Source organism: Saccostrea echinata, unplaced genomic scaffold, assembly GCF_033153115.1.
Source record: "Saccostrea echinata isolate AGI-Se365-2 ecotype Australia unplaced genomic scaffold, CSIRO_AGI_Sech_v1 ptg000025l, whole genome shotgun sequence".
In the NCBI taxonomy this organism is placed as follows: domain Eukaryota; kingdom Metazoa; phylum Mollusca; class Bivalvia; order Ostreida; family Ostreidae; genus Saccostrea; species Saccostrea echinata.
This window is the reverse complement of record NW_026889774.1, coordinates 22086204-22100637: the sequence shown is the minus strand read 5'-3', so window position 1 is coordinate 22100637 and position 14434 is coordinate 22086204.

Sequence of the window (14434 nt, the reverse complement as noted above, 5' to 3'; positions counted from 1 at the left end):
GATTGAAGACAAACAAATCCGAAGTCACGCTCATCACAAGAAGAAGCATAGATTAACGATTTATCAGAGCTTGAGACTGCTGACATGTTTAAAACGGCGCACTGTCTCTCATGATATTTCTCCCCAGAGATTCCTTTCCTTTCTGGACAATTGTTTCGGACTTCGTACCAAGTGTCGCTGTATTGTTGTTTTATCATTCCAAGCCATACATCATCAGAGACAGACCTGTTATAAAAGATGAAAAGAAATTAAAAGAATTTGAAACAAAGAATGGATAAAGTTTAGATAGTCAAATATCAAAGTATAAAACGAATAATGAGAAATATTTGCATATGCAATTCGTAGCTCATTCTGACTACTCAGGATTTTGAATAAAATGCATGATTATGGATTTTTTTATGGACAAAATGATGCTCCTCAACAAAGATAGAGGAAAGAAAAGTTTCGTGTTGTTAAAAAAAACACGTTACCATCCATTCTTCGCTGCCTTTATCTTTATATACCAGTTTGCATACAAATATTTCTTATATTGTAGGTCACCTCCTAATGATTTACAAGCATCTAGGGCTTCCAACCATGTCTTGTGCTCAGAGAACACGATATAATCAAAAGACCATTGTGAACCAAGATACGCTAAAAAGGAAAAAAAATGTTTCTTTACCGAAGAGAGAGAGAGAGAGAGAGAGAGAGAGAGAGAGAGAGAATCAATTTGAATTATACCAGGGGTGATCAAAAAGTTCGCGAACTATCTCTATATTTACAAAACCACAATTCAGATTAGAATGAAATTTGGCACACATATAGTCATATGCATGTTCTATAAATAGCATATGTTATATGTTTTGCTCCGTGTTTGTTACATCACAATGTGAAAATGAGGTCAATATATAGGAGACTTGAGACAAAAAATGGTTAACTCAGTCGTACTAGAGCAACGAACGGCTGTAAAGGTTAACGTATATCTCGGAAATTCCTTTGCAGTAGAATATGATAATTCGTACAAGGTTTATGAAGACAAAAGACCTACCAGAAGATCAATCATTAATTGGATTTATTGTTTTAGTGAAGGCAGAGAGATGGTTAACAATGATGTTTGTTCTGTTGCCCAGCGAAAGCAAGCCGGTAAAAGGATGTGTCCTTAGTTGAGCAATTTGTTTTGAAAGATGGCCATTTGGCCATTTCTGACAGATGGTCTGTTCTTGTTACATGTATAAAAAATAACCTGCATGGTAAGAAATATAAGACTCGGAAAAATCTCTTAGCTTCTGTGAACAGACCGCTACGGAGCATGTCACGTGATCGCCTGGATCACATGATTCGCGCATGGGCAGAACAATGGCTGATGTACATTAAAATCGGAGAGGACTACTTTAAAAAATAATGAACCCTGAAACCTCATTTTATTTCTTTTAAGGAGGTAATTCAATTAGTTCGTGAACTTTTTGATCACCCCTCGTATATATTGAATATGGAGATAACGAACAGTATTTAAGCTCAAAAGTCCATCTATCAATATCAGTAACATGGAGAAAACATTTTCCCCAGATATCCTTTGTGTGCTAAAGGTATTTAGAATATACAGTATTTAAAAAGGAATATTTTTATGGGACGAAATGTTCCTCAAAAGATAAACAACTTAAAATTTCAATAAGTATATTGTAATATATATATATATATATATATATATATATATATATATATATATATATATATATATATATATATATATATATATATATATATATATAGCTACAGTTATAAACTAAAACGTAAAGTCTCACCAGGTTTTGTTATCTCAATGCCCCAAACAAGATAAAATCCTGAAGATTAAGAAAAACGTTCCAATTATACATTTAATATTTATATAGCTTTCTTCAAAAACATAAACACGTTGATATATAAGTAAACGGCGTCTAGTTAAAGCTCATCAGGTTTAAAGATAAACATTAAAAATCGGTAAAAAAAAATGTTATGTTCTTTTTTCTTTTAACTGCAAACATATAAACAATATTTTTTATTATTTTAATACAAATCAAATCGGTCAACATATACATACTATTATGAAGATCAGGTAAAAGAAAGACCATGCTGAATAAAATTCCAGAGGTTATTGTTGAAAACATGGCTTATTTTTTATGAAGAGCAGAAATCTGTAAGATTAAATCAAATTATTAAGATGTCATGTGAAAGGATATTTCGTTTCCCCCACGTTTTTTTATTGTTCTTAAAAAGACTTGGCTTTAAATGGCATTCCATTAATAAAATTAGCCTTATCTTGACGCAGATATACTCGTTACTTAAAACAACTCTCTTTGTCAAATTAGAAATACTCGTTACTTAAAACAAAGTTCTCTCTTTGTCAAATTAGATATTCCTCTGTAAGAATAATTTTAATTAAATTCCTTGGAAAGCATTTTTAACAACTGATAAAGAAACTGTCAAAGAACTTTACATAATTTTCAAGACAATAAAAATGTATTTACGTTTTATTTTTCATAGAGTCATTGTCGTAAACATGCGACATAAATGTTTTCTTTAATGAAGGACACTCAATTTTTACACAGTACAGTCATTAATAAAACGGAAGGAAGGCGCTTTGAAATTTAGCATCTAGCAATAAAGCAATCCAACAATTTGGAGCATACCAAACAATTAATATTTTAATTTATTTAAATAATACGTTAATCATATCCAAGGGTTGCTACTTTACAGCGCTATGATTTATTTTATTATCATTTTAAAAAAAATTCACAGAATACTGCAATAATCTACTGATATCATTTCGATTTTGTTCACCAAATACTGATACATTTAAACTTGTTACATTTTTTTTTATCAAAAAATAAAATTTCTGTCCTATAGAAAAAAATGTCGAATTTTTGAACAACACAAATCAAAACAGCTAAAACTATATGTTGTCACAAGACAGTAAAAGCACAAATAAATGTTTACGTCTAAATGTACTTTCCTTCGTTCCTTGGTAACCAACGAAAAAGCAACAAGCAACAAGCAACAGATAGATTACATAAATATACACATATCAAATTGAGTAAAAAATTGCTAAAGTCAGCTTGAGATCCATGGTCCTTTTATGTTACTATTTTATAATGCATGCAAAACCAGTCTGAAATAAAAGAATTAATGAAACATAAGTTTTGTATATTAGAAAGAGTTTTAAAAAGGTTGTTATTTAAAACACAAGAGCATTTAAAAGTTTTGGCCCCTAATTGGTCCCCAGGATCGGAAAAAAAGGAAATACTGAAACCATATTGCACATCTACAGGACCTATTCAATTGTATTTCAAAAGATGATTAAGCTACCCTTTAACATCTTAAGGTGAGTTCTATGAACCAGGTTTTTGTAGAAAAACATTCTTTTTCGGCCTCCAATTAGCCTTCTGGATGAACATGAAAAGAGCTAGGTTCACTTTATGCATAAAATGACCCTGTAGATAGACCAATTTATTCACGAACACTTTATGTCCCGTTCTCAACATCATTATAAAGCAGAGACTTAGCGCTTTTAGTTTGTATATGAAAGTTTCATCTAAATAGTCCAGATACTGAAAAACAGATGGTGTGAAATTGCAATGTTGTTGAATTTTGCAGAATACATGTGTATTTGAGAACCTTCAATAAAGAATTAAAATATGAGCACACCTCTCGATCCAAAAATTAAAATTTGTTTTATAATCTTCGTAAGCAGTCTTTCCTTAATATGTTTGCACACTTTGGATTGGAGGTTGTGCTGTATACGAAATATTGAAAAATAGCATCATATTTTGGCCGTTTTTGGAGAAATATTCAGGATATGTGAATAATGACGCAATTTGTGACGTCATAATGCATTGACAAGCAGGAAAATTACGTCATTATCGGTAGAAATTCAGTCACCAAGGGTTTAAGGGGGGACAGGACACATGTCACATGACTCAATTGACTACGTCATAGTCACCGTTAATGTTGGTGTTAAACGTTGTAATAATCACCTGTATTTGTATAATTTTTGTTCAGCTTGATGAGATTAAACATTTTATGTAAAATGCTTAAGAATTTTAAACGACCATGTAAATATTTAAAAATTGTGAAATCGATTGATCCACCCCTCTGTTTCTTTATGCTTCAGTCTAATATGTCCGTGACGTCATATATGATCTCTCAGTGCAGTGAGATCAAGTATACGTTGATTACCTGGTCAGTTTTAAAACAGATTACAGTCAATGCATCGTGATAAATTTTTGGAGCAGGAATTACAATAATAATTTTTACGTGTTTGTAAGAAGAGATTATCTGAATTAATATTCCATTCCGCTTGTGTAAGTTTTCGTGTGACGTCACAGTTGTTTTCCCGTACTCGGAAAATGTAAACATGGAGCGTTTTTACCACGCTTATGTCTTGTTCAACTATGTCCTGTGTAATAATGAGGTAAACTTCACCTTACAATATTGCTACAATTAATTGCTACGAAGAAGGACCTCAGTTCAATCGTAAATTTTAAAATATTTATTGACAGATTTTTATCCAAGTGAGTTTTTTGTCGTTGAAGCCGTCTTGAAAAGTGCGTAATTTATCCAGTCCATATACATTGTGAAATATGAAAAAATGCCGCAAGAATTCTTAACACTTTATATTCTGAATATTTGAAGAGCTGCATGTCCTTATACATATTTTTTGTTTGTGTTTAAAAATCCCATTATAGACTCAATAATGGACCCGTAAACACGAAGAACCAAAATTTAATACAGACACTGTACGGAGCGATATTAGTATGGCGATATTTCTTAAACAAGTCAAGAAAAGTGATGACAGAATTGCTTTAAGATATGTAGGACATACTAAATTAAAAATACAAAAAATATGAAAAAAATTCATTAACTAGATTTTTTTCAGCTCAAGGACCTGTTCCTCCTTAAGTGATATGGAATGCCATCACCACTAAAACTATGCAGTTTTATTTTTTCAGAAATTCACAGGGCCAAAAAAGCCCTAAGTGGCCCTTGCTCTTTTAAAATGAAAAACCTTATTGCACATCTAAAGGAAACCACAAATTATTTCCCAAAAGATAGCTTAGTTCCTGTGCATTCAATGTAAGAGGAGTTCTAAGAACAAGAGTTTTTGGTAGGTAAATGTTGTCTCCTCTCCCTGGGGACCTCTCGGATGAAAATGAAAATTCCAAAGCCTTATTGCTCATCTACCAACAAGCATACTCCAAAAATGATCTGGCTACCGCGTGTAAGATAAAGAGGAGTTCGGTGAACCAGATTTCTTGTAGAAAAAAAGTTTTTCGACCCGCAATCGAACCACTGGTTGATCTTCAATGTTTTGAAACCTTTTTGTACATCAACAAGACACGACCAATCATAATCCAAAAATGAAATGGCTTCTGCGTGAAGTATAAGAAGAGTTCTGGAAACTAGGGTTTTGTAGAAAATTTTCAATTTGCCTTAAGGTTGAAAATTAATAGTCCGAAACCTTATTGCACATCTACAGGACATCATCAATCATATTTCAAAAAATGAATTGGCTTCTATGTAAAATTTAAGAGGAGTTTAAGGAAGAAGAAATGATGAACAGCCGGGCCGGGAAAATAAAAATATACCCGAACTTTATTAATAAAGTGCGGGTCATCGACTAGAATTTTTCAAATTTCTAATTGAAACATTAAATAAGAATGATATTTAAAAATGTTATTTTATGAATGGAAATTGTTCAAATTCTCCATTTTACTTACCGTTTCAAAAAAGTATACTTATCCTGTTCCGTTTGAATTTTTATTGAAATATTTCACCATAAGCAAAAGAAAAAAGAACATTGATAGATATATAGTTTGTTTGTTTGTTTTTTACAATGTTAATTACTTTTTACTGAATAGGAAAAGTCCCTTGTGGTGTCAAGATGAAACCATAAAATGCCATTGATCTTATCAATGAATTATTTTCAAAAGTTGATTGGACAATGAATAAGGTTGTTATTATCCGGAACATGGAAGAGTCTTTACCATTTCTAGGTAAGTCTTTTGTTTTCTGTTTTGCTTTGTTATTTTTAAAAAGTAAATATCATGGTACGCTGAATTGATAATTCTACAAAATTTTCCCAAGAAATACTTCTAAAATCGATTCTTATTAAGACTTATCATATAATCAGGTACATGTATACCAATATTATGAAAGTATTTCATTCTGGCTAAGTAATAGATAATAATTGTTGTTAATGGCAATACCCTCCTTTTTAATTTTTCATTTATTCGTTTTGGATTAATTTAAAATAGCAATATTTTCTGCTATATATATATATAACTAACAGTTGATTTGTTCTCCAAAAATCTTCAACAAAATTGCATTAATTTGAAAATTTACACAGTAAAATATTTCTTCACTAATCTTCGTTCTTGAAAAGAAATGACGTGATAATATGCTACACTGTGGGGTTGGAAAGGAATAAAATAGGAAAATGACTGTTGGACGAAACGCCAGATATAAACAACAAATACCTGGCACTTACTGTGATGATGCCATAATCCTTATCTTAATTTATTGACAGAGATAATGAAGCAAAACGGCCTATTTATATATCTAATGATGTAAAAAGGATGCAGGTTCCAAACAAGAACAAGGTACAGTTTCAATACAAATCTTGCCCTGTGTTTTTCTTAAAATTAAAAGTGATGTAAAAAATTAAAACTCATACTTTTTGAATTGTTGAAATTCCATGTAGAAAGATCATACAAATCTTTTTTCTCACATGACCTTCCAAATGCTAATTGTGACGTCATAGACTTGTGCATTTTCCCGTATTTTCTTAAAAAGTTGCAGAAGACACCAATTTTCAATGGAATTTTCTTTCAGATAATATTGTCCACAGGCATCGCCCACAAAGATTTTGAGATATGTGATTTTTCAAAGAATTTTACACAACATATCTAAAAATTAACGTGGGCGACGGCTGTGGACACTATTTTCTTAAGGAAAATAACCCTTGAAATGGGTCATCTCAAGGTTTTTTCTGTTTAAAATAGAGAAATGCATCAAATTAATGACGTCATATATCCAGAATGGTACTCCATCATGCTATATTCTTTCCTGATTTATTACAGTCATATACTCAACTAATATTTAAGCCAGTTTCAAAACTTTTTGAAAACATTAAATTTTAGGGCACAATAAAGCTAAAACCATACCTTCTTCTTTATTGTATTCAAAGTGCACAATCAAAGCGATGAAAGATAGTTAAGAATACTTCAGTAAAATAATACTATTGACAACAAAACCAAAAGAAAATAATCATTTAAATACTATTATATCTGAAATTGATAAAACTTTTGTATCAGTAATAATGGAATGAAAGGTATACCTGTGAAAGAGAATTCCATTCAAAACAGACCCTCGTAAAGTGTAGATATTTTCTTTTTTCCCAGATTATCTCTCTGAACTGTTATTTAGAAATGCGAGCTTTTCATCAGAAGTAGAAGATTATTTCCGTCACACGGTTCATTCATGATAAAACATACGTGGAGCGTCATTAATCCGGATACTTGTGTTCCCGAGCAAATTGTCAGGATTAATAAATCGTCCGGATTACTTAAATAGACTTGGTATATATAAATAATTATACATTGTTCCCCAAAACTTTCCTCCGGAAAGCGAAGCGTCCGGATTATTGGCATCCGGATTGACGAAGAAAGTATAAGAAAGTAATGCAAATATCTTTTGTGCTTCCTGTAGGATTAATATATTTTCTCTTTTATTGTAATTACATCGATATAGTTTGAAAGTGTCATTGTTTCTGCGAATGAACATTGCATTAATTTGCTCAGCATAAATATATATGGTGATAATTCGTGAGAATATTCTCCATTTTATGCTCTGGTGCATGAGGGATCTATGTTCTATTATTAAACTATTTTAAAGATATTGGAAAAAAGAGTTTAAACATATTGCTTTTGATAACCAGGCAATTGGACACAAGTGCCATCAACAATCCAGTTTGGCTTATTTAGCATAACACATTAAACCGATATGCAATAATAATACTTCCTCTAGGATAATTTCAATTCCGATTGTTTTGAGCTATTGAGTGTGACAGTCATTCATAATTCACATAAATGAGCTAATCATAGTTTCACAGTTAATAAACTAGGTTTATCGACTGTAAACTATAGTTTACGGACCGTAAACTATAGTTAACGATGATAATCTATATTTCACACCTGTAAACTATAGTTTACACGACAATCTATGTTTCACAAGCGTAAACTATAATTAACACGGAAAACAATCATTTGCTACTGCAAAATATAGTTTATCTGATAAATATAGTTTCACGATTTGTAAACTATGATTTACAACTCTAAACTATACTTAACAAATGTAAATTATAGTTTAGGCTTTGTAAAGTATACTTTACAGACATACAAAGCGCCAAATTCACAAAAATGCGATAAACATAGTTTTACACTTGAGAAACACAGTTTAGGAACAGAATTTCTTATTTTGTATCGGAGATGCACAATTTTCTGTGAAACTAGATTTCACGACTCTAAACCATAGTTTACAATCAAAACTATAGTTAACAATAGTTTTTTTTTGTAAATTATAGATCGGCTAATCCTAGTTACAGCATTATAAGATTTTGCTATGTAACGACAATTGTTGTTAAATATATATGCATGTATATTTCTTGTTGGCATTAAAAGTAAATGTTCTATTATTTTAAAGCAAATTTGGAAATAAAAAGAAAAATGACTGGAAAATTATTGATTAAAATTTCATTTTTTTTTAATTTAAAAGAGAAAAATAGAAACCGGAATGCGTGATCTGTCATTAATAAAATACATGTATATCTTATATTAATCTGTAAATAAAGACATAACACAGTGCATGTAACATTGCAGGCGCGGAATTTATTTTTCAACAACCGAATTTTCTTCTTACATAAATAAAAGTGGCCTTTTACGGAACAAACACAACAAATATTTGGGACTTCTCTCTCATTCTCTCTCTCTTAAATTCAAAGGAAGACGTTGAAACCCCCACAACCCTATCTATATCCGCCACTGCATTTCCTCTCTTTCAGTTTCTTTGTTTTGGTGATGAGATGTGGCGGGAAAATGCTTGACACATTGTAAAACGCGCTTCACCCTCCTCTGCTTGAGCAAAAATATCGTAATATTCTGTCTTTTAAGAAATTAAAATTTTATCATATTTTTAAAAATTTCCCATAGGAAATGTATTTATACACGACATTTTAAAACAAATACAATTAATCCTGTTTAAATAGAGAAAGTAATATTGATTATAATATAACTCGGTCTTTGCTTTGGATAATGCCGAACACGTGTCCTTAATATTCTCCCCACTGATAAAACCTATTCCCCATTATTGCTTCTCGCGATTGGCACCGCGAAATTTCGAATTGAAAAACTATCGTTAACAGGTGTTTAGATTCATAAACTATATTTAACAACTCTTAACTATAGTTTACGAGTTTGAATTATAGTTTATGACGATAAACTATGATTGGTAAATGTGTATGGCACGCCAAATTCACAAAAATGAGCTAATCATAGTTTCACAGTTGATAAACTAGGTTTATCGACTGTAAACTATAGTTTACAGACCGTAAACTATAGTTAACGATGATAATCTATATTTCACATATGTAAACTATAGTTTACACGATAATCTATGTTTCACAAGCGTAAACTATAATTAACACGGAAAACAATCATTTGCTACTGCAAAATATAGTTTATCTGATAAATATAGTTTCACGATTTGTAAACTATGATTTACAACTCTAAACTATACTTAACAAATGTAAATTATAGTTTAGGCTTTGTAAAGTATACTTTACAGACATACAAAGCGCCAAATTCACAAAAATGCGATAAACATAGTTTTACACTTGAGAAACACAGTTTAGGAACAGAATTTCTTATTTTGTATCGGAGATGCACAATTTTCTGTGAAACTAGATTTCACGACTCTAAACCATAGTTTACGATCAAAACTATAGTTAACAATAGTTTTTTTTTGTAAATTATAGATCGGCTAATCCTAGTTACAGCATTATAAGATTTTGCTATGTAACGACAATTGTTGTTAAATATATATGCATGTATATTTCTTGTTGGCGTTATAAGTAAATTTTCTATTATTTTAAAGCAAATCTGGTTGGAAATAAAAAGAAAAATGACTGGAAAATTATTGATTAACATTTTATTTTTTTTTAATTTAAAAGAGAAAAATAGAGACCGAAATGCGTGATCTGTCATTAATAAAATACGTGTATATCTTATATTCATCTGTAAATAAAGACATAACACAGTACATGTAACATTGCAGGCGCGGAATTTATTTTTCAACAACCGAATTTTCTTCTTACTTAAATAAAAGTGGCCTTTCACGGAACAAACACAACAAATATTTGGGACTTCTCTCTCATTCTCTCTCTCTCTTAAATTCAAAGGAGGACGTTGAAACCCCCACGACCCTATCTATATCCGCCACTGCATTTCCTCTCTTTCAGTTTCTTTGTTTTGGTGATGAGATGTGGCGGGAAAATGCTTGGCACATTGTAAAACGCGCTTCTACCTCCTCTGCTTGAGCAAAAATATCGTAATATTCTGTCTTTTAAAAAATTAAAATTTTATCATATTTCTAAAAATTTCCCCATAGGAAATGTATATATACACGACATTTTAAAACAAATACAATTAATCCTGTTTAAATAGAGAAAGTAATATTGATTATATATAACTCGGTCTTTGCTTTAGATAATGCCCAACAGGTGTCCTTAATTAAAACCTATACCCCATTATTGCTTCTCGCGATTGGTGCCGCGAAATTTCGAATTGAAAACTATCGTTAACAGTTAACAGGTGTTTAGATTCATAAACTATATTTAACAACTCTTAACTATAGTTTACGAGTGTGAATTATAGTTTATTACGATAAACTATGATTGGCAAATGTGAATCATAGTTTAGCTCTCAAAACTATAGTTTACGATCGATAAATATAGTTTACGTCTGTTAAATATAGTTTGTGAGTATAAATGACAGTTAACTATAGTTTACAACCGAAATCTATGGTTAACGAATGTAAAACATAGTTTATCTGATAAATATAGTTCCACGATTTGTGAAACTATGATTAACAACTCTTAACTATAGTTCACGATTGTAAATTATAGTTTACAGATGTGAATCTATGTTTATCAACAAAATCTATTGTTAATGTTTAATTACAGACAGATAAACTTAGATTAGCATTCGTAAACTATAGTTAACAACCGTTAAATATAGTTTTACAGATGAAAACTATAGTTAACGAATCGTTAACTATAGTTCACGGTTTGTAAACTATAGTTTACCGTCGATAAACCTAGTTTATCAACTGTGAAACTAAGTTTCGCTAATTTTTGTGAAATTGGCGTGCCATAAATGTGAATCATAGTTTAGCTCTCAAAACTATAGTTTACGATCGATAAGTATAGTTTACGTCTGTTAAATATAGTTTGTGAGTATAAATGACAGTTAACTATAGTTTACGACCAAAATCTATGGTTAACGAATGTAAAACATATTTTATCTGATATATATAGTTTCACAATTTGTAAAACTTTGATTAACAACTCTTAACTATGGTTAACGAATGCAAATTATAGTTTACATATGAGAATCTATATTTATCAGCAAAATCTATTGTTAACGTTTATTTTCAGGCAGATAAACATAGATTAACATTCGTAAACTACACTATACAACCGTTAAATATAGTTTTACAAAGGCAAACTACAGTTAACGAATCGTAAACTATAGTTTACAGTTCGTAAACTAAAGTTTACAATCGATAAACCTAGATTATCAACTGTTAAACTATGTTTATGTAATTTTTGTGAATTTGGCGTGCCATAGTCATTCCTTCAAAGTGTCATGTTCAAAATTCAACTGAGTTTGATCTTTCGAGAAAAAAAACTTAATCGATAAAACCAGATACATATGTATAAACGACAATGCATTTATTGGGACTTACTAAGATACACTGTTGCTTCAACTGCACTTTGTTTGCAACCCATGACAGAATCACCAGCAAAAATATGTACTCTTGTCAGATCATAATTATTTTCAAATTAGTACCTGTCCTGCAATTTCTAGCAAACTTATCAGGATAATTGTTTTTTGAATTTTTGTAAACGTTTTGTACTCACTTATACAATATAAATGTCAACCACAACCAGAGAATAAGTGCAGATTAACAGACAAAAAAATAAGGTGATTGTACATTCCGTTTCTAAAGAGTCATTCCATTCCGTTGATAAAATTTTGTCACTTGGAAAGACTCGACGCCTAAAATTATTCATATATGCACATCGGTATTGTAATATTTTGATAACCTACATGAATATCTATATATAATCACAAGTTGCTTTTTATTCAACACACACAGACAAACACACACACACACACAGAGAGAGAGAGAGAGAGAGATTCTTTTAATGAAATAAGAAGCTAACGAATATTAATCAAGCTCAAAGCTTGGACCTCTTAAAGCATCAGAGGTGAAATCAGGTGCCATGGAGGAGTAAGCATCCCCTGTCAACCGGTCTTTCGAAAAGCCCAAAGAGACCAAGGCCATTATCCAGTAATTGTGAAAATCTCTTCTGTTCCATGACACTTCTTACGTTTGACATTTGGGGAATTTTGAGATTTTTCTGAAACATTCAAATCTACAGGGCTCTGAGGGGATATACTTGTGTAGAACTTACGAAAAGTAAAGTATACCAAGCAGCGTTATCTCTCTTGGTCGATATTATATATAATGGTTTAATACGAACCAGCGTGAATGCATTTTTAAAAAACCAAGCTGTTACATGAACATGTAGGTAATTCTAATATTTCAAGTCGTTTCCTCAACCTCTTTATACATATACATACATGTAGGTTAGGCTTTGTGACTTCAAAATCATTTCTTCTTCTTCTTTTTTTTAACAGGTTTTGTTTTATAATTTTTTGTGTGTAATGTAAAATAGGTTCAATTCAATGTTTTATTGTTTATATCGTATTTTTCCAAATGGGTTTTCAGATTTTAATAAATGATTCGTAGTACAGCTTGATGGCTTGAATTTCTTAGTTGTTTAGTAAATTCTCCTTTAACAAGGCTTTTGAAGACTGATGGGGTTTGTATGTTTCATTAATGGGTACTGGAAGCGCTGTATGTTTGATATATGAGCTGCAATCTTTGGATATCCGAAAACTTTGTCCTTGTGTAAATAGGCACGTCCAAGAAATTGACACTGTCGTGTGCGATTTCATAAATCAGTTTCAAATATTCATGACAAGACATCCCTGCGACAACTAGCAACATGGAATGCAATAAAAAGCAAAAAACAAACAAAAAAAAAACCCAAACAAACAAAAATTCTCAGGAGAAAATCTGAGTAAACTTAAGATTAAATTTCTCTCCCTCCCTAAATTTCCTTCTCTCCCTAACCATAGCAATATTCATCTCCCTTACCATAACTTAATTCCAAAGTATGAAAAATTATACAATAATAATTACAATATACAACGTGAATTTCTAGGTTGATCCAAAATTAACGTCACAAGTACTAATAAAAAAATTAATAATAAGAAAGCACCAACAAAATTTTATGCACTAGCCCCTCTTATTACTTGGTGTTTGGACTGTAGCCTAATTTTTTTTTAACAGATATCAATAACACTATATAAGATATAAAGATAAACAAGAAGTAAGGTTACTTATATCACAGCACGAATGTAACTTTACCTACGTCTTCATGTCGATACTTTTCTGAACTTATTTTCAGTTCACCATAAATCTTAATTTGTTTAACGAACGTTTTATTTCTGTGCATTTTAGTTATCTTCAATGCCAATTTGCACCAAGGCATCTTGCAGGGAGTTGTTTTGTCAAACCTATTTGAACTGTCCCAAAGTTCTTACTCATTCCGCTGTGTGTAGATCTTCCCATGCATCGTCGGATCCAAGAGTAAGTAATGTTAAATGTTGTCTGATCCTCCAAACCTTTCTTCCCTACATCTGTCAATCTTTTGAATAAAACTTTATAAAGGTATTCAAGAGACGTGTTTATCTACATAAAATTCATTTTTACCCGTATTTGTAGTAAAAGTGTTTGAAGTTACGTCTGGACATTTAATCAAGTATCAACCTTTTATTAACATTTCAACAGAGATAAAAGAAGTGCGTGGACGATCAGTTAGCCTTTAACTTCACTTACTTTAAAATCCAACACTATATGAGAAAATCTCCGCACAATTAATTAATATTACCAGGTAATAAAACAACTTGAAGTGAGGTTAATTTAAATGCATGGCAATTAAAACTCATTTGAGAAATTTCATAGATGGCAGATGAACTGAAAATGAGTTTTTAAAAAAAAACGTCATGAA